The sequence below is a fragment of the Felis catus genome, chromosome B2 (assembly GCF_018350175.1).
Source record: "Felis catus isolate Fca126 chromosome B2, F.catus_Fca126_mat1.0, whole genome shotgun sequence".
NCBI lineage: Eukaryota > Metazoa > Chordata > Mammalia > Carnivora > Felidae > Felis > Felis catus.
In genome coordinates, this window is record NC_058372.1 from 77,715,582 (window position 1) to 77,737,042 (window position 21,461).

The 21,461-nt window shown below is 39.0% G+C and overlaps 1 protein-coding gene and 1 long non-coding RNA gene across 3 annotated transcripts in view; one reads left to right on the plus strand and one right to left on the minus strand.

The window, feature by feature from the left end:
- Positions 1–21,461, plus strand: part of HTR1E (5-hydroxytryptamine receptor 1E) — a 90,353-nt gene that overhangs the window by 42,411 nt on the left and 26,481 nt on the right. The window lies entirely within an intron of this gene.
- The window catches only part of LOC123385458, a 59,732-nt gene that overhangs the window by 14,540 nt on the left and 23,731 nt on the right, over positions 1–21,461 (minus strand). The window lies entirely within an intron of this gene.

Consider the following 21,461-nt stretch of genomic DNA (forward strand, 5'->3'; position numbering starts at 1 on the left):
AGGAACCTCCATACTGTTTTCCAGAGTGGCTGCACTAGTTTGCATTCCCACCAGCAGTGTAAAAGGGTTCCTATTTCTCTGCATCCTCACCAGCATCTATTGTTGCCTAAGTAGTTAACATTAGCCATTCTGAAAGCCAATGAGGTGGTACCTCAGTGTGATTTTCATTTGTATTTCCCTGATGATGAGTGATGTTGAGCATTTTTTCATGTATCTGTTAGCCATCTGGATGTCTTCTTTAGAAAAGTGTCTATTCATTTCTTTTGCCCATTTCTTCACTGGTTTATTTGTTTTTTGGGTGTTGACTTTGATAAGTTCTTTATAGATTTTGGGTACTAGCCCTTTAGTCACTTGCAAATATATCACTTGCAAATATCTTCTCCCATTCTGTCTGTTGACTTTTAGTTTTGCTGATTGTTTCCGTCTCCATGCAGGAGCTTTTTATCTTGATGAGGTCCCAGTAGTTCATTTTTGCTTTTGTTTCCCTTGCCTATGGAGACGTGTTGAGTAAGGAGTTGCTGCGGCCAAGGAAAAAGAGGTTTTTGCCTGCTTTCTCCTCTAGGATTTTGATGGCTTCTTGTCTTACGTTTAGATATTTCATCCATTTTGAGTTTATTTTCGGATACGGTGTAATAAAGTGGCCCGGGTTCATTCTTCCTCACATTGCTGTCCAATTTTCCCAACACTATTTGCTGAAGAGACTGTCTTTATTCCATTGGATGTTCTTTCCTGCTTTGTCAAAGATTAGTTGGCTATATGTTTGTGGGTCTATTTCTGGGTTCTCTGTTCTGTTCCATTGGCCCAAGTGTCTGTTTTTGTGCTAGTACTTGCTTATTACAGCTTTGTAGTACACGTTGAAATACAGAATTGTGATGCCTTCAGCTTTGGTTTTCTTTTTCAGGATTGCTTTGGATATCTGGGGTCTTTTGTGGTTCCATACAAGTTTTAGGATTGTTTGTTCTAGCTCTATGAAGAATGCTGGGGTTATTTTGATAGGGATTGCATTGTATATGTAGATTGCTTTGGGTAATATCGACATTTTAACAATATTTGTTCTTCCAATCCAGGAGCATGGAATATTTTTCCATTTTTTTGTGTCTTCAATTTATTTCACAAGCTTTCTACAGTTTTCAGCATATAGATTTTTCACTCTTTGGTTAGGCTTATTCCTAGCTATTTTATGGTTTTTGGTGCAATTGTAAGTGGGGTCGATTCCTCGATTTCCCTTTCTGCTGCTTCATTATTGGTGTATAGAAACGCAACCAATCTCTGTGCATTGATTTTATATCCTGCGACTTTGCTAGATTCATGAATCAATTCTAGCAGGTTTTTGGTGGAATCTTTTGGGTTTTCCATATAAAGTATCATGTCATCTGTGAAGAGTGAAGGTTTGACTTCCAACTGGCCAATTTGGATGCCTTTTATTCCTTTGTGCTGTCTGATTGCTGAGGCTAAGACTTCCAATACTACGTTGAATAACAGTGGTGAGAGTGGACATCCCCGTCGTGTTCCTGACCTTAGAGGGAAAGCCCTCAGGTTTTCTCCTTTGAGGATGATATTGGTGGTGGGTCTTTTGTATATGGCATTTATGATCTTGAGGTATGATCCTTCTACCCTACTTTCTTGAGGGTTTTTATCAAGAAAGGATGCTGTATTTTGTCAAATGCTTTCTCTGCATCTATTGAGAGGATCATGTGGTTCTTGTCCTTTCTTTTATTAATGTGATATATCATATTGATTGATTTGCAAATATTGAACAAGCCCTGCAACCCAGGTAAAATCCCACTTGATCATGGTAAATAATTATTTTAATGCATTGTTAGGGCTGGTTGGCTAGAATCTAGCTGAGAATTTTTGCATCCATGTTCATCAGGGAAATTGGTATAGTTCTCGTTTTTAGTGGGGTCTTTTGTCTGGTTTGGGGTTCAAGGTAATGCTGGCCTCATAGAATGAGTTTGGAAGTTTTCCTTCCATTTATATTTTTTTGAACAGCTTTAAAAGAATAGGTGTTAACTCTTTAAATGTTTGATAGAATTCCCCTGCAAAGCCATCCAGCCCTGAATTGTTGTTTTGGGGAGGTTTTTGATTACTTATTTAATTTCTTTACTGGTTATAGGTCTGTTCAAATTCTCTATTTCTTCCTGTTTCAGTTTTGGTAGTTTATACGTTTCTAAGAATTTGTCCATTTCTTCCAGATTGCCCAATTTATTGGCATATAATTGCTCATAATATTCTCTTATTATCGTTTGTATTTCTGTATTGTTGGTTGTATCTCTCCTTATTCATTTTTTTATTTATTTGGGTCATTTCCTTTTGATCAAATATGCCAGGGATTATCGATTTTGTTAATTCTTTCAAAGAACCAGCTCCTGCTTTCATTAATCTGTTCTACTGTTTTTTGTTTTGTTTTGGTTTGTTTTGGTTTGGTTTGGGTTTGGTTTGGTTTTTTCTGTAGCATTAATTTCCACCCTAATCTTTATTATTTCCTGTGTTCTGTTGGTTTGAGGTTTTATTTCCTGTTCTTTTTCCAGCTCTTTAAGGTGTAAGATTAGGTTGTGTATCTGAGACCTTTCTTCCTTCTTAAGAAAGTCCTGTATTGCTATATACTTCCCTCTTATGACTGCCTTTGCCACATCCCAGAGGTTTTGAGCTGTCATGTTATCATTTTCATTGGCTTCCAGGTACTTATTAATCTCCTCTTTAATTTCTTGGTAAACCCCTTCATTGTTTAGGAAAATGTTCTTTAACTTCCAAGTATTCATTGTCTTTCCAAATTTTTTCTTATGATTGATTTCAGGTTTCATAGCATTGTGGTCTGAAAATATGCACAGTATGATCTCCATCTTTTCGAACTTGTTGAGGGCTGATTTGTGACCCAGTATGTAATCTATTCTGGAGAATGTTCCATGTGCACTCGAGAAGAATGTGTATTCTGCTGCTTTAGGATGAAATGTTATGAATATATCCATTAAGTCCATCCAGTCCAGTGTGTCATTCAAAGCCATTGTTTCCTTGTTGATTTTCTGTCCATTGCCATAAGTAGGGTGTTGATGTCCCCTACTATTATGGTATTAATATCAGTGAGTTTCTGTATATTTGTGATTAACTGATTTATATATTTGGGTGTTTAGTGTTGGGGGCATAAATGTTTACAATTGTTAGATCTTCTTGGTGGATAGACCCCTTAGTTATGATATAAAGTCCCTTCTTCATATCTTGTTACAGTCTTTATTTTAAAATTTATATTGTCTGATCTAAGTATGGCTACTCCTGTAGCCATGATACATGATACATGATAGGTTCTCCATCCCCTTACTTTCAGTCTGAAAGTGTTTTAGGAGCGCCTGGGTGGCTCAGTCAGTTAGGCATCCGACTTCAGCTCAGGTCATGATTTCATGATTTGTGAGTTCAGGCCCCGCATTGGGCTCTGTGCTGACAGCTCAGGGCCTGAAGCCTGCTTCAGATTCTGTTTCTCCCTCTCTCTTTGCTCCTCCCCACTCATGCTCTGTCTCTCTGTCACTCTCTCTCTCTCAAAAGTAAACAAACATTAAAAAAAAATTGAAGGTAACCTTAGGTCTAAAATGGGTCTCTTGTAAACAGCATATAGATGGATCTTGTTTTCTTATGCATTCTGCTACCCTATGTCTTTTGATTGCAGTGTTTAGACCATTGACATTTAGAGTGAGTACTGAAAGATATGAATTTATTGCCATTGTGTTGCCTGTAGAGTTGGAGTTTCTGGTGGTGTTCTCTGGTTCTTTTTAGTCTTGTTGCTTTTGGTCTTTTTGCTGTTGTTTAATCTTTTCTCCTCTCAGTCCCCCTTCAAATTTATTGCAGGGCTGGTTTAGTGGTCAGAAACCACTAGTTTTGTTTGTCTGGGAAACTATTTCTCCTTATATTTTGAATGACAGCTTTGCTGGATAAGGAATTCTTGGCTGCATATTTTTCTGATTCAGCATGTCCTGCCATTCATTTCTGGCCTGCCAAGTTTCTATGTACAGGTATGCTGTGAACCTGATTGATCTACTCTTATAGGTTAAGGACTTTTTTCCCCTTGATGCTTTCATAATTCTTTCCTTGTCTGTGTATTTTGTGAATTTGACTATTATATGCCTTGTTGATGCTCGGTTTTTGTTGAATCTAGTGGAAGTTCTCTGTGCTTCCTGGATTTTGGTATCTGTGTCTTTCCCCAGGTTAAGAAAGCTTTCTGCTACGAGTTGCTCACATAAACCTACCCCTCTTTCTCTCTCTTCATCTTCTGGGATTCCTATGATTCGGATGTTATTCCTTTACAGTGAGTCACTGAGTTCTCTAATTCTTATATCGTGCTCTTTTGCCTTAGTTTCCCTCTTTTTCTGCTTCATTATTCTCCATAATATTGTCTTCTATATCACTGATTCGCTGCTCCGCTTCATCCATCTTTGCCTCTGTGGCATGCTTTTGAGATTGCATCTTAGTTATAGTGTTTTTAATTTGTCCTGACTAGATTTTACTTCTTTCATCTCTGCAGAAAGGGATTCTGTGATTTTTGAACCCCAGCTAGTATTCTTATAATCGTGATTCTAAATTCTAGTTCAGACATCTTGCTTACATCTGTGTAGATTAATTCCCCAGCTATCGTTTCTTTCTGTTCTTTCTTTTGGGGTGAATTCCTTCATTTTGTCATTTTGGAGGAAGAAAAAGAATTAATACAATAAAAAAGGAAAATTAAAAATAATAAAAACAACACAAAAAAATCAAATAAAGGAAGCTATATCCTGGGTATGTTTTGGTCTGGTTTTTGAAAGAAGCTTGATTGAATAGAGAAAAAAAAGGAAAGAAAAGAAAAGAAAAAGAAAAAAGAAAGTAAGAAAACATTTAAAAATTAAGAAAATGTATACAATGAAATCGAATAAAATGAATTGGAGAAGGTAAAATAGAATAAGAAACAAATCTCAAAAACTATAGTAAAAAAATTTCTTAAACGTTTTATATAAAAACACAAAATAAAAATAATTGTTTTCTCTTTCTGTATCCAAGAATAAGAAAAGTAAGGAAAAAGAAAACACAAAACCAACAACAAAAAAAAAGCCGAATAGATGGACCAGTGAACAGAATGAAACCCAAATGAAATTACATCCAGTTTCCCCTAGAAGTCAAACTATGAAGCACTTTATAGTCCATACACTAAGCAGTGGAAAGACTTGTGGTCCTCTCCCCAGGGCTTGGTTGGTGCTGTTGGTTGGGGCTTGGTGTAATGGCTTCATTATCCACTATGTGGCACTGCTTAGCTTAATGTGGTGGATCAGCGCTGCAGGAGAGGTGAAAATGGTATCATGCAGCTTCCCAGTCTCTAGCATCAGAACTCTGTGCTCTACCCCACCAGCAATCAAGCACCCCTCTTTTGTCTCTGGCTTCCTTCCACTCCCCACTTCTACACTGTCCACATCCAAACCATTAGCCTGCCAGGCAGGACCTCTCTCCCGAATTTTATCTCAGATGGAGCTGTGTTTCCAAACCCCTCACATCTGAGGACCCTGTAGCTTGGACCCACTCTGACCCTCTGGGGGAGGATTGCGAGGAGCAATGGCTGGATGCCAGCTTGACCCTGGGAACGTCCCTGCAATCATGTTGCTGAGGCTCGGAGATTGTGACAGGATGCCGACTTGCCCCAGAATAAGTTTGTGCAATCTCATATCATTTGCATTTCAGTGGTTATGGTAAATCACCACATACAACCCACATCAGGTGCCACTGCACCCTGGAATTTTTGTTCTAATACCAGCAATTGTGTTCTCTGGGGTCCGCTGGGACCTTTGCCTGTGAGGAGGCCATACAGCCTCTAACAAATGCCCTCCTAGCAGGGTGGCAGGGGAACCACTTCTCCCCGTGTGGCCTGTGGACCCCTCGTCCTTGGCTCCCAGTTCCTGGGGATTTTCCCTTCCCACCAGAGCACCGCCAGGTATTGGGCTATGGAATTTCCAATGCTGCTCTGCCCTGTTTATAGAGTCCTAATGATATTGAAACCCTCTCCTTTCTCTTTTCTCCCTTTCTTGTTCAAACAACTGTGGGTGCTTCCATTATTTCTCTTTCTCTCCAGCTACATTTGGGAGGAGTACTTTTCCTGTACTCTCCCCCCTTTCTCTGTCCTTTCTCCACAAATACAGCTCCATATCCTTCGAAGCTTCTCTCTCCCTCAGTTCACCTCTCCCGAGTTCTGTGGCTCAAGTTATGCAGATTGTTATGTTAATCCTCAGATCAAATTTCTAGGTGTGCAAAATGGTTTGATGCTGATCTAACTGCATTTCAGGGCTAAGAGAAGCAGATAACTTGCATGCTGCTCCACCATCTTGGCCCCTCCAACCATTGTCTCTTTGAGACCTGGACTCTGCCACCACTTTATAGTTGCCCTTCAAATCTGAAGATGTATAAGAACATGAACAAATACTTCTGTATAGAAGATACTCTTTTAAAACTAATGATGCATAGGGATTCTTTGGCAAGATGGCGGCTTAGGAGGACGCTGGGCTCACCGCGCGTCCTGCTGACCACTTAGATTCCACCTACACCTGCCTAAATAACCCAGAAAACCACCAGAGGATTAGCAGAACGGAGTCTCCGGAGTCAAGCGCAGACGAGAGGCCCACGGAAGAGGGTAGGAAGGGCGGCGAGGCGGTGCGCGCTCCACGGACTGGCGGGAGGGAGCTGGGGCGGAGGGGCGGCTCGCCGGCCAAGCAGAGCCCCCGAGTCTGGCTGGCAAAAGCGGAGGGGCCTGACGGACTGTGTTCCAATAGCAAGCGCGACTTAGCGTCTGGGAGGTCATAAGTTAACAGCTCTGCTCGGAAAGCGGGAAGGCTGGAGGACAAAGGGAGGGAGAGCTGCTGAGCCCCCTGACGACAGAGCTCAGTTTGGTGGGGAACAAAGGTGCTCGCCAGCGCCATCTCCCCCGCCCATCCCCCAGCCAAAATCCCAAAGAGAACCAGTTCCTGCCAGGGAACTTGCTTGCTCCGCGCAAACACCCAACTCTGTGCTTCTGCGGAGCCAAACCCCCGGCAGCGGATCTGACTCCCTCCCACTGCCACAGGGTCCCTCCTGAAGTGGATCACCTAAGGAGAAGCGAGCTAAGCCTGTCCCTCCTGCCCCTGTGCACCTTGGCTACCCACCCCAGCTAATACGCCAGATCCCCAGCATCACAAGCCTGGCAGTGTGCAAGTAGCCCAGAATGGCCACACCACCCCACAGTGAATCCCGCCCCTAGGAGAGGGGAAGAGAAGGCACACACCAGTCTGACTGTGGCCCCAGCGGTGGGCTGGGGGCAGACATCAGGTCTGACTGCGGCCCCATCCACCAACTCCAGTTATACACCACAGCACAGGGGAAGTGCCCTGCAGGTCCTCACCACGCCAGGGACTATCCAAAATGACCAAGCGGAAGAATTCCCCTCAGAAGAATCTCCAGGAAATAACAACAGCTAATGAGCTGATCAAAAAGGATTTAAATAATATAACAGAAAGTGAATTTAGAATAATAGTCATAAAATTAATCGCTGGGCTTGAAAACAGTATACAGGACAGCAGAGAATCTCTTGCTACAGAGATCAAGGGACTAAGGAACAGTCACGAGGAGCTGAAAAATGCTTTAAACGAAATGCATAACAAAATGCAAACCACCACAGCTTGGCTTGAAGAGGCAGAGGAGAAAATAGGTGAACTCTTAGATAAAGTTACGGAAAAAGAGGAAGCTGAGAAAAAGAGAGATAAAAAAATCCAGGAGTATGAGGGGAAAATTAGAGAACTAAGTGATACACTAAAAAGAAATAATATACGCATAATTGGTATCCCAGAGGAGGAAGAGAGAGGGAAAGGTGCTGAAGGGGTACTTGAAGAAATTAGAGCTGAGAACTTCCCTGAACTGGGGAAGGAAAAAGGCATTGAAATCCAAGAGGCACAGAGAACTCCCTTCAGACGTAACTTGAATCGATCTTCTGCACGACATATCATAGTGAAACTGGCAAAATACAAGGATAAAGAGAAAATTCTGAAAGCAGCAAGGGATAAACGTGCCCTCACGTATAAAGGGAGACCTATAAGACTCGTGACTGATCTCTCTTTTGAAACTTGGCAGGCCAGAAAGAATTGGCACGATATCTTCAGTGTGCTAAACAGAAAAAATATGCAGCCGAGAATCCTCTATCCAGCAAGTCTGTCATTTAGAATAGAAGGAGAGATAAAAGTCTTCCCAAACAAACAAAAACTGAAGGAATTCGTCACCACTAAACCAGCCCTACAAGAGATCCTAAGGGGGATCCTGTGAGACAAAGTACCAGAGACATCACTACAAGCATAAAACATACAGACATCACAATGACTCTAAACCCGTATCTTTCTATAATAACACTGAATGTAAATGGATTAAATGCACCAAGCAAAAGACATAGGGTATCAGAATGGATAAAAAAACAAGAGCCATCTATTTGCTGTCTAGAAGAGACTCATTTTAGACCTGAGGACACCTTTAGATTGAGAGTGAGGGGATGGAGAACTATTTATCATGCGACTGGAAGCCAAAAGAAAGCTGGAGTAGCCATACTTATATCAGACAAACTAGACTTTAAATTAAAGGCTGTAACAAGAGATGAAGAAGGGCATTATATAATAATTACAGGGTCTATCCATCAGGAAGAGCCAACAATTATTATTGTCTATGTGCCGAATACCGGAGCCCCCAAATATATAAAACAATTACTCATAAACATAAGCAACCTTACTGATAAGAATGTGATAATTGCAGGGGACTTTAACACCCCACTTACAGAAATGGATAGATCATCTAGACACACGGTCAATAAAGAAACAAGGGCCCTGAATGAGGCATTGGATCAGATGGACTTGACAATATATTTAGAACTCTACATCCCAAAGCAACAGAATATACTTTCTTCTCGAGTGCACATGGAACATTCTCCAAGATAGATCATATACTGGGTCACAAAACAGCCCTTCATAAGTTTACAAGAATTGAAATTATACCATGCATACTTTCAGACCACAATGCTATGAAGCTTGAAATCAACCACAGAAAAAAGTCTGGAAAACCTGCAAAAGCATGGAGGTTAAAGAACACCCTACTAACGAATGAGTGGGTCAACCAGGCAATTAGAGAAGAAATTAAAAAATATATGGAAACAAACGAAAATGAAAATACAACAATCCAAACGCTTTGGGACGCAGCGAAGGCAGTCCTGAGAGGAAAATACATTGCAATCCAGGCCTATCTCAAGAAACAAGAAAAATCCCAAATACAAAATCTAACAGCACACCTAAAGGAAACAGAAGCAGAACAGCAAAGACAGCCTAAACCCAGCAGAAGAAGAGAAATAATAAACATCAGAGCAGAAATAAACAATATAGAATCTCAAAAAACTGTAGAGCAGATCAACGAAACCAAGAGTTGGTTTTTTGAAAAAATAAACAAAATTGACAAACCTCTAGCCAGGCTTCTCAAAAAGAAAAGGGAGATGACCCAAATAGATAAAATCATGAATGAAAATGGAATTATTACAACCAATCTCTCAGAGATACAAACAATTATCAGGGAATACTATGAAAAATTATATGCCAACAAATTGGACAACCTGGAAGAAATGGACAAATTCCTGAACACCCACACTCTTCCAAAACTCAATCAGGAGGAAATAGAAAGCTTGAACAGACCCATAACCAGCGAAGAAATTGAATCGGTTATCAAAAATCTCCCAACAAATAAGAGTCCAGGACCAGATGGCTTCCCAGGGGAGTTCTACCAGACGTTTAAAGCAGAGATAATACCTATATTTCTCAAGCTATTCCAAGAAATAGAAAGGGAAGGAAAATTCCCAGACTCATTCTATGAAGCCAGTATTACTTTGATTCCTAAACCAGACAGAGACCCAGTAAAAAAAGAGAACTACAGGCCAATATCCCTGATGAATATGGATGCAAAAATTCTCAATAAGATACTAGCAAATCGAATTCAACGGCATATAAAAACAATTATTCACCATGATCAAGTGGGATTCATTCCTGGGATGCAGGGCTGGTTCAACATTCACAAATCAATCAACGTGATACATCACATTAACAAAAAAAAAAAGAGAAGAACCATATGATCCTGTCAATCGATGCAGAAAAGGCCTTTGACAAAATCCAGCACCCTTTCTTAATAAAAACCCTTGAGAAAGTCGGGATAGAAGGAACATACTTAAAGATCATAAAAGCCATTTATGAAAAGCCCACAGCTAACATCATCCTCAATGGGGAAAAACTGAGAGCTTTTTCCCTGAGATCAGGAACACGACAAGGATGCCCACTCTCACCGCTGCTGTTTAACATAGTGTTGGAAGTTCTAGCATCAGCAATCAGACAACAAAAGGAAATCAAAGGCATCAAAATTGGCAAAGATGAAGTCAAGCTTTCGCTTTTTGCAGATGACATATTATACATGGAAAATCTGATAGACTCCACCAAAAGTGTGCTAGAACTGATACATGAATTCAGCAAAGTTGCAGGATACAAAATCAATGTACAGAAATCAGTTGCATTCTTATACACTAACAATGAAGCAACAGAAAGACAAATAAAGAAACTGATCCCATTCACAATTGCACCAAGAAGCATAAAATACCTAGGAATAAATCTAACCAAAGATGTAAAGGATCTGTATGCTGAAAACTATAGAAAGCTTATGAAGGAAATTGAAGAAGATTTAAAGAAATGGAAAGACATTCCCTGCTCATGGATTGGAAAAATAAATATTGTCAAAATGTCAATACTACCCAAAGCTATCTACACATTCAATGCAATCCCAATCAAAATTGGACCAGCATTCTTCTCGAAACTAGAACAAGCAATCCTAAAATTCATATGGAACCACAAAAGGCCCAGAATAGCCAAAGGAATTTTGAAGAAGAAGACCAAAGCAGGAGGCATCACAATCCCAGACTTTAGCCTCTACCACAAAGCTGTCATCATCAAGACAGCATGGTATTGGCACAAAAACAGACACATAGACCAATGGAATAGAATAGAAACCCCAGAACTAGACCCACAAACGTATGGCCAACTCATCTTTGACAAAGCAGGAAAGAACATCCAATGGAAAAAAGACAGCCTCTTTAAGAAATGGTGCTGGGAGAACTGGACAGCAACATGCAGAAGGTTGAAACTAGACCACTTTCTCACACCATTCACAAAAATAAACTCCAAATGGATAAAGGACCTAAATGTGAGACAGGAAACCATCAAAACCTTAGAGGAGAAAGCAGGAAAAGACCTCTCTGACCTCAGCCGTAGCAATCTCTTACTCGACACATCCCCAAAGGCAAGGGAATTAAAAGCAAAAGTGAATTACTGAGACCTTATGAAGATAAAAAGCTTCTGCACAGCAAAGGAAACAACCAACAAAACTAAAAGGCAACCAACGGAATGGGAAAAGATATTCGCAAATGACATATCGGACAAAGGGCTAGTATCCAAAATCTATAAAGAGCTCACCAAACTCCACACCCGAAAAACAAATAACCCAGTGAAGAAATGGGCAGAAAACATGAATAGACACTTCTCTAAAGAAGACATCCGGATGGCCAACAGGCACATGAAAAGATGTTCAGCGTCGCTCCTTATCAGGGAAATACAAATCAAAACCACACTCAGGTATCACCTCACGCCAGTCAGAGTGGCCAAAATGAACAAATCAGGAGACTAGAGATGCTGGAGAGGATGTGGAGAAACGGGAACCCTCTTGCACTGTTGGTGGGAATGCAAATTGGTGCAGCCGCTCTGGAAAGCAGTGTGGAGGTTCCTCAGAAAATTAAAAATAGACCTACCCTATGACCCAGCAATAGCACTGCTAGGAATTTATCCAAGGGATGCAGGAGTACTGATGCATAGGGCCACTTGTACCCCAATGTTCATAGCAGCACTCTCAACAATAGCCAAATTATGGAAAGAGCCTAAATGTCCATCAACTGATGAATGGATAAAGAAATTGTGGTTTATATACACAATGGAATATTACGTGGCAATGAGAAAAAATGAAATATGGCCTTTTGTAGCAACGTGGATGGAATTGGAGAGTGTGATGCTAAGTGAAATAAGCCATACAGAGAAAGACAGATACCATATGGTTTCACTCTTATGTGGATCCTGAGAAACTTAACAGGAACCCATGGGGCAGGGGAAGGAAAAAAAAAAAAAAGAGGTTAGAGTGGGAAAGAGCCAAAGCATAAGAGACTGTTAAAAACTGAGAACAAACTGAGGGTTGATGGGGGGTGGGAGGGAGGAGAGGGTGGGTGATGGGTATTGAGGAGGGCACCTTTTGGGATGAGCACTGGGTGTTGTATGGAAACCAATTTGTCAATAAATTTCATACATAATAATAAAAAATAAATAAATAAATAAAATTAAAAAAAAATAAAACTAATGATGCATAAAGACCAGCCCGTTGGTTTGAGATGATATCTATCATTTGCCCCACAACTCAATCATAGGTTACTTTTTCTATATGTGTTTTTCTGGGTGATGTAATGAATATTTACAGTGTGCTATGCACAATAACACAGAAAATAGAATCCTTGCCAAAAGGAGTTTGTGATCTTAATTAAGAATACAAATCAGCAACTAGACCTGAGAGAGTTTCTAAGATATCCCTTCATTTTATACTTGAGGAAACTGAAATCTGGAAAAGTTCATCAAGTTGCTCAGAACCACACATTATTAGCAGCAGAGCTGAAACTAGAACCTAGGACTCCTCAATTCCAATAATTATGCATTCATGCCTTCAGGAAACATTTGTTGAGCACTTCCTGTGTTCCAGCCACTAGGGATTCAAAGATGAAAAAGAAACACTCTTGCCATTAAGGAGTTCACAGTCTGACGGAAAATGCAATCAGAAAAGCAGATAAGTATAGAGCTCAAGAGAATGTTGCACATTGTAAGATAGCATGGGATCAGAGATGGCTCTTCTTTCTTGGGCAAAGGTTCAGAAAGGAGATGATATTTAGGCTGTTTTAAATGCTGAGTAGGAGTTTGGCAGGTAGAGAAAGGGCATTCCAGGTAAAAATAGCCAATTTTTGTGAATCCTTAGTAATATGAATATGCATTTTCATTGTCCCAAGGTTTCTGAAACTCAGCTCCATGGACGTATTCTTAAAGGATCTAGAGAATTTTTATCCTTTTAGAGGATTACTATTTTATTGAGGCTTATTAAACAGACATAATTCTTCATAACCAAAAACAATACAAGACACATATAATGTACATCTTCTCTAGAGACACATACAGCATCTGAATTGGAGGGGTTCTTAGAGATCATTATCTAAGCGCCTGTGTACACATGTGCCATAGCTGAGAAGTGATATAGTGTAACGAGCAGGAAAACTGGAACTACATACATAGTTAAAGAGCAAAAGCAATTAAAGGTAAAATTAGGTTATTATTCCCTTTGATGCCTTCCTCCCAAGGCAGATCACAAAATGTGAAAGCAAAGGGAAGGGAGAAAAACAGCAAATAGGAAGACTATACTCTCTAGCCAGCCTATCACAGTTATAACATGGTATTTGAAAAAAAAAAAAAAAGACATTTCAAAAGGGCACCATTATTAATGCCACTAAGAAGGAATTGGAAAATTGCAGTTTAAATCATTGGTTTTGTGCCAGTTCTCTTTTTTATATAAATATCAATTCTCACTGTGAGGTTTTGCACCTTAATTTAGTTAGGAATACATTTTAAAAATGGCTTGCTAAAAGGTGTGATTCAATGGAAGGAAAGTATTATCAAGTGATGCAATGTTCCATAAATAGCTATTATTATTATTTAATATTCGTTAAACACCCACAGTGAGCTAAGCACCGTACTAAACTTTGGAAAGATATGGCTCTTTCTCTGACAAGGAAAGATTAAATACATAGAAGATAGGAGAGCTTAAATCTACTTAGGATCTGAAATTTATTTTTCTACTCCAACTTTTCCTTGCTTCACTTGTCAAATTAACATAATTCACTATATTAGAGGAGGACTAATGATAGTTATTCCTTACCTGTGTTCAGTGTTTTATATTTTACAAGGGTTTTTATATGTATATCTTATTAGATAAGTTGACAGATGGTCTCTGGAAGATGTGAGCACTAAACTAAACTAAAAGGTAGTTTCATTTTAAGAGAAGACCAAAAACTTGGAGGGGTCAACTGGCCCGTCAGAGCATCAAAAGGCAGTTGTACTTAGGGGGAGGAGGGAGATTTTTCAGATAGGCAATAGGTGCACAAAACAACTCTCTCTACCACCTCAGCTACCAATTTCCCTCCCTGGAGGCAGTCACCAAAATCGATTTCTTGTGTATACTTCCAGAGATATCAAATGCACTCACTAGCATACATTTACACATGTGGCTTCATACTATATGCACTGTTCTGTACCCCGCTTCTTTCTCTTTGTGAAATATTACAGAGATTATTTCATGCTACATTACCATTTTTAATGGCTACATCAGATATTAGGTATAACTGTACCATAATTTATTTAAAATAGCCTATTCTTAAAGAATATTTAGTGGGTTTTGTTTTGTTTCATGTTTTGTTTGTTCCTGAAAACTTCTGCTGTTATCATGATTCAAGTAGATATATAATTTCCTATAAGGGAATTGCTGGGCTGAAGTATATTTGAATTGCTAATTTTGGTAACTGTTGCCAAATTCTCCTCTGAAAAATCTATATTGATTGAAATTCCCAGCAGCAATGTATAGGAGCACCCATTTCCCACTGTCACTAATGCAATGTTATCAAAATTTGTGGTCTTTGATCATCTGATAAGTGAAAAATAAGATTCCATGATAGTTTCATCTGCCTTCCTTCTAATTATGACACTGTTTGAATTTTCTTTCAAGGTTTAAAAAACTCCAGTATTTCCTTTTCTGTGCACTCTGTTTATACCATTTCAGTTTGTCTTTTGGAGTGGTTGTTCTTTTACTGGTTGATTTTTGGGACTTCTTCTCATAGTAATGAAATTAGTCTTTAGTACATAATCTGAATTACATATATTTTTTCCTAATATGTCATTTATCTTTTGACTTTTTTAATGACATTTTTTGCCTTACAAATTTAGGTTTAATTGTTTGACAAATTAATTTAAACTAATTAATAAATGAATTAATCAATTTGGGTTTACTTACCTATAAAATTATTTACTAATACAAGATTATTTAAAAAAGAAATTCCTTCATTTTCATCCAGTACAATGATTTTATAGGTAAAATATTAACCCATTTGGTATTTATTTGATGTGAGATAGGGATCTAACTCTGGTTTTTTTCTTGATGGGCACTAAGTGGTCCAAAATACACTAATGAATAATATAATTCACCTCCCCCCCAATGTGAAATGCCACCACCATCATATATTAAATTATTTTATAAAGAGTAGTGCTTTAGTAAGACTATTATTCAGTTTAGGAATCTAGAAATTCCTCTGGGGGAATTCACCACAATTGGTGCTAAATATGACCTACTGAATCCAAGTAGATGTATGTGGCAAGGAACACAGAAAAAGTTATATGCAGGAAACAGGCAGAATGCATAGCTGGAATTCAGATAGCAAATAGGAACAATGAAAAGTTGAGATTAAAATATAAGGGGAAAAGTAGAGAAGATTCCAAAACAAATGTCTGAATGATACAGAGGGTAATAGGAAGAGACATATTCCAGTTGCCTTCATGATAAAGTCCAGACTCCACCACGTGAACTCTCACACCTGTCTTATCTGGCTTCTGCCTACCCTTCTAGCCCAGGGCATGTTCCCCTTAACTTTTCTTTCAGATTTCAGCTTACACATTATTTCCCCAGTCTTCTTCCCTGACCTGGCCAAGACTGATATTCCTCTTATGTGTCTCTGCATGATTCTGTACTTTAGACTCTAACAATCTAGTCTCTTAATGCTTTCACCCCTGTTGTGGACATTTTCCTTCACTCCCCAGATTTTGTAGCTCTTTGTCCTGGTAACTAAATTTCTCTCCATGCGTCTTTGTGTGTGTGTGTGTATCCGTGTGTGTGTGTGTGTGTGTGTGTGTGTGTGTGTAGATAGAAGGGGAAGGGGGTAAATTGGACCTGATCTGTAATTAAGCAACTGGTGCTTCTTTCTTTTTTTAATTTTTTTTTCCAGAGTACATCTGACTCACAATGTTACATTAGTTTTGGGTATACAGCATAGTGATTCAACTTCTCTGTACATGATGCTGTGCTCATAGTTGGAGCTTCTTATGAGGTAGGCTCAGTCTATTTCAACACAACTTTCACATTCAGGTTTCTGTATCGACTACTTGGTCAGAAACTCCCAAATACCATTGGGCCCACATGCACAGTTGTCAGTGCAGCACTAAGCCCTAGAGTGGTTTTCATCTCGCAAAGGAGCAGACTGGGCCATAGTCCCCTTGGGCAGCCAGCTCATCTCCTGAGTATCTTCAAGGGAAGGGTTTGGCAAATTACAGGCCATGAGCCAAACCTCCCCCCTGCCTTTTATACATATATATATACATATATATATGTATATGTATATATATATGTATATATATATACATACATACATGTAAAGGTTTATTGGAACACACATGCCATGATAATGATAACTACATATATCAAAAACTTATTCTTAGATCTGATTATTTCACTCTTTTTCTTATACAGGTTTAACGCCCTTCAGAATCTTTATGGATTATAGAACTCTCTAAACTCTGAAAGGAAGATATCATAGCTATGAGAGATTACTCTGAGTTCTGCAAATAAAATTATGTTTTTATTCGGCCTCCAATTGTCTCTGCTAATGAGAGAATGCAAAGTAGTGGATAATCAAAAGTCATGCATGTTTGGAGACTTTGTTCTATGATGGGTGCAGTAGTAAATTTTCCTTCCTAATTGCATTTTCCTACAGTGCCACCAAAATGAGCTTGGATTGTCTGAGCATATATTAACTGGGAGACAAAGATGATAATTGTTGTGCTGGGCAGGAATAGAAGCCATTTAAAAATGTTTAAAAATTTCATTTTCTATTATCCTCAAAGCAGATAATCCACAAAGCAAAGGGGTGAGGGTCAATTGAGTATAAGAAATTTTTTGTTCTAGTACACCATTATGATTTTTAACATAGCATTATAATTTTTATTTTGCAATAATTTTTTTTAAATCTTGCATACTTTAGTTAAGACATTCATTAACTGTAAAATTTTATACAAAATAATCTCGTTTCAATTACTATCTTCTTAAAATAGCTCATGATGTCTAAAGCATTATTTATTCTGTTCATAAGTTAATGCTGTTTAAATTCTGTTAGTGAAATGTATTAAATTTTTTTATGCATTTTTTCACCCTTCATATTTTTAGTTATGCAAGGTTTAAAGGTCAGGCAGAGTATTTTAATAATTTGGGCATTCTTAGAAAAAAAATTAACCTAAACTGGATGAAGCAAACCATTTTTACAAGAATCTGGAACCCTTGTTGTGGTTGGTGGTTGTGCACATTGATATATTATTTCTGGAGATCAGTTTTCCTATTTGTATAAAAATCCATGAAATATTTAGCATCTGACTCAATTACACTTTGAGGAGTTGTCTTAAGAAAATAATTAACACAGGGGGGCCTGGGTGGCTCAGTTGGTTGAGCGTACGACTTCGGCTCAGGTCATGATCTCACAGCTCATGAGTTCGAGCCCCACGTTGGGCTCTGTGCTGACAGCTCAGAGCCTGGAGCCTGTTTCAGATTCTGTGTCTCCCTCTCTCTCTCTGCCCCTAACCCACTCTCACTCTGTCTCTGTCTCTTTCAAAAATAAACAAACATTAAAAAAAATTTTTTTAAAGAATTAACACAAAAAAATGTCATTGCAACACTGTTTATTATAGGGAGAAATCTAAATTTCTAGCAGTAATGGCATATCTATAACTTCAGAAATCATGTTTTCAAAGATAAGTTCATAGCCTGGCAAGATGACTATAATGTAATTATTATTAAGTAAAATTAAACACACACACACACAAAGGCAGAGCATTATCTCATATATCTATATGCATGTGTAGGGGCAAGGGCAGGAGCTGGAGGAAGGAATGTGGAAGAAAATTTGCTAGTGATTATTAGAGTTGTGAGATGATAATTTTTACTTCTCATTTTCAACTTTTACCATCACAAATTTCTGTAACACAAAATTCTGTAGCTTATATAAGAATGAGTTTTATTTCAATAACTAGATGCTGGTTCCCAGAGCAGGTAGATTAGGTAAACAGCCCTCTTTAAAAAATGCTTTCTACAATTGAAACTAGACCACTTTCTCACACCATTCACAAAAATAAACTCAAAATGGATAAAGGACCTGAATGTGAGACAGGAAACCATCAAAACCCTAGACGAGAAAGCAGGAAAAGACCTCTCTGACCTCAGCCGTAGCAATCTCTTACTCGACACATTCCCAAAGGCAAGGGAATTAAAAGCAAAAGTGAATTACTGGGACCTTATGAAGATAAAAAGCTTCTGCACAGCAAAGGAAACAACCAACAAAACTAAAAGGCAACCAACGGAATGGGAAAAGATATTCGCAAATGACATATCGGACAAAGGGCTAGTATCCAAAATCTATAAAGAGCTCACCAAACTCCACACCCGAAAAACAAATAACCCAGTGAAGAAATGGGCAGAAAACATGAATAGACACTTCTCTAAAGAAGACATCCGGATGGCCAACAGGCACATGAAAAGATGCTCAACGTCGCTCCTCATCAGGGAAATACAAATCAAAACCACACTCAGATATCACCTCACGCCAGTCAGAGTGGCCAAAATGAACAAATCAGGAGACTATAGATGCTGGAGAGGATGTGGAGAAACGGGAACCCTCTTGCACTGTTGCTGGGAATGCAAATTGGTGCAGCCACTCTGGAAAACAGTGTGGAGGTTCCTCAGAAAATTAAAAATAGACTTACCCTATGACCCAGCAGTAGCACTGCTAGGAATTTACCCAAGGGATACAGAAGTACTGATGCATAGGGGCACTTGTACCCCAATGTTTATAGCAGCACTCTCAACAATAGCCAAATTATGGAAAGAGCCTAAATGTCCATCAACTGATGAATGGATAAAGAAACTGTGGTTTATATACACAGTGGAGTACTACGTGGCAATGAGAAAGAATGAAATATGGCCCTTTGTAGCAATGTGGATGGAACTGGAGAGCGTGATGCTAAGTGAAATAAGCCATACAGAGAAAGACAGATACCATATGTTTTCACTCTTATGTGGATCCTGAGAAACTTAATAAAAATCCATGGGGGAGGGGAAGAAAAAAAAAAAAAAAGAAGAGGTTAGAGTGGGAGAGAGCCAAAGCATAAGAGACTCTTAAAAACTGAGAACAAACTGAGGGTTGATGGGGGGTGGGAGGGAGGCGGGGGTGGGTGGTGGGTATTGAGGAGGGCACCTTTTGGGATGAGCACTGGGTGTTGTATGGAAACCAATTTGACAATAAATTTCATATACTGAAAAAAAAAGAAAATGCTTTCTACAAAGAGGCTGTAAGACTGAATCTTGTTTTACAGCTGCTATTTCTCATTAGCCAGTTCGTTATCATCATTGCACTTTACAGCTTGGTCTATGATGGAGAAATTATCTAGCAAGGTTGGATACTTCCTTGGTATTCAGAAGGATTTACCTTCCTGGAGAAAAATATTCCCTTTCTCTCTCATGTCTCTCCTCTGCTACGATCCACTTTCTCATCTTAAATCCTTGGCTTAAAACATAGTAGGTTCTATGCTTCTTTTCTAGAAGCAGGAAGATCTGTTAGGGGACTGTTACAATAGTCTGGGCAAGAAATGATAACTCTAAACCAAGTCAGTGGTTTATCACCTCCCTCACATAGACATCTTCCTTACTCCACTCAGGCCATGATCATATATGGATGTTCTCCTCACCCTGTTCAGTCACAAAACCCCATGCCAAGTTACTTACTCTACATAATCCCTTCGTTGTATACCATCTTCAACCTGTTCTATCTCTGACACCCCCATGCCAGGCCACTGGCCCCCATGTGAATGCCAACCTTACCCTGCTTGCGCTCCAGTACCCACCCAGGCCATCCTACATGTGTACCCTCCTAACTCCACCAGGGTGCCCCATACATGTTTTTCCTTATTACAATAATAAATTATTACAAATTTTAAAATAATAAAATTTTTAGTTAAAGGAAAAGAGACACTGGTAGAACTTTTAGTCTAAAGATATTCTAATACCTTAAAGTCCTTGGCCAAATCTGACTTTATTAGAATATGTGAAACACACTCAAGGAACATGGATTCCTTCTTTTGCTACAGTTATCAATGTAATCATTGTTTAAAAGAGTAAGCATATCAGTTTTACATTAAATATCATGCACATGCAGCCACACACTCATATTCTTTCACTGTCATTCATTCCTCTGAGGATCAAAAATTGGCAAAAGATGGGTACCTGGATGGCTTAGTCCACTGAGTGTCCAACTCTTGGTTTTGGCTCAGGTCATGATCTCACAGTTCATTGGTTTGAGCCCCACATCAGGCTCTACAGGCTCTATACTCACAGCACTTGGGATTTCTCTCTCCTTCTCTCTCTGCCCCTCCCCCACTTGCACGTGCATGCTCTCTCTCTCTCAAATAAACTTTTTAAAAATTGGCAAAAATAATAAAATTATTAGCATTTTTAATGAAAACTACTGTCTATTGCATTCTGTTGCTAAGAGTCTTCTGCTACAACAAGAATGATGGTAACAACAAAGGGGATACAAGGAAGGTATTAGGGAAGACAGAAGGAAGGAGAGAGATGAGAAAACAAGAAAGTGAAAAGGTGGGAACAAGGAAGGTAGCAAGAAGAGAGACAGAAAGAGGAGACCTAGGAGAGAAAAGGCAGAAGAGGGAAGCTAAATGTGAAAAGGAAGTGTCAAGATGACATTCAGGAGAGTCTGACTTGGCCACCAAATCCCATGGCACAGGGTTCTAACCCTGTGCCCCAAAGCAGTGTCATTGTCAAAATAAAAACATATCTACTCCAAGACTGCTGACAAGTAATGGAGAAACTGTTAGTTCATACATTTCTTTAATACACAACTGAATGAAGCTGACATCCAGAGTTTGGTACAGCCAACTTCTGGATGTTGTTTATGTATTTGTTTAATGACACCTTTAAATGATTCCTATTTTGAGAGTCACTTTTAGAGGCTACACAAGAATCAGCATCTGCAAATGGTGAGAAAGTTCTTGGTTGGTCAAAACTTCAATGAGGAAGAATATGGATATTATATGTATAACTGGAACACTTGCAATGCTTTGCCCACATCTCATTTTGCTGCTTTGATAAAGAAAGAACTACATATTCTGTAAATAATGATGTCCATGTTTCAGATTCAATCCCCTACCAACCATGCAGAAAGGTGTCTTGTCCAGTGTTGTGGTTCT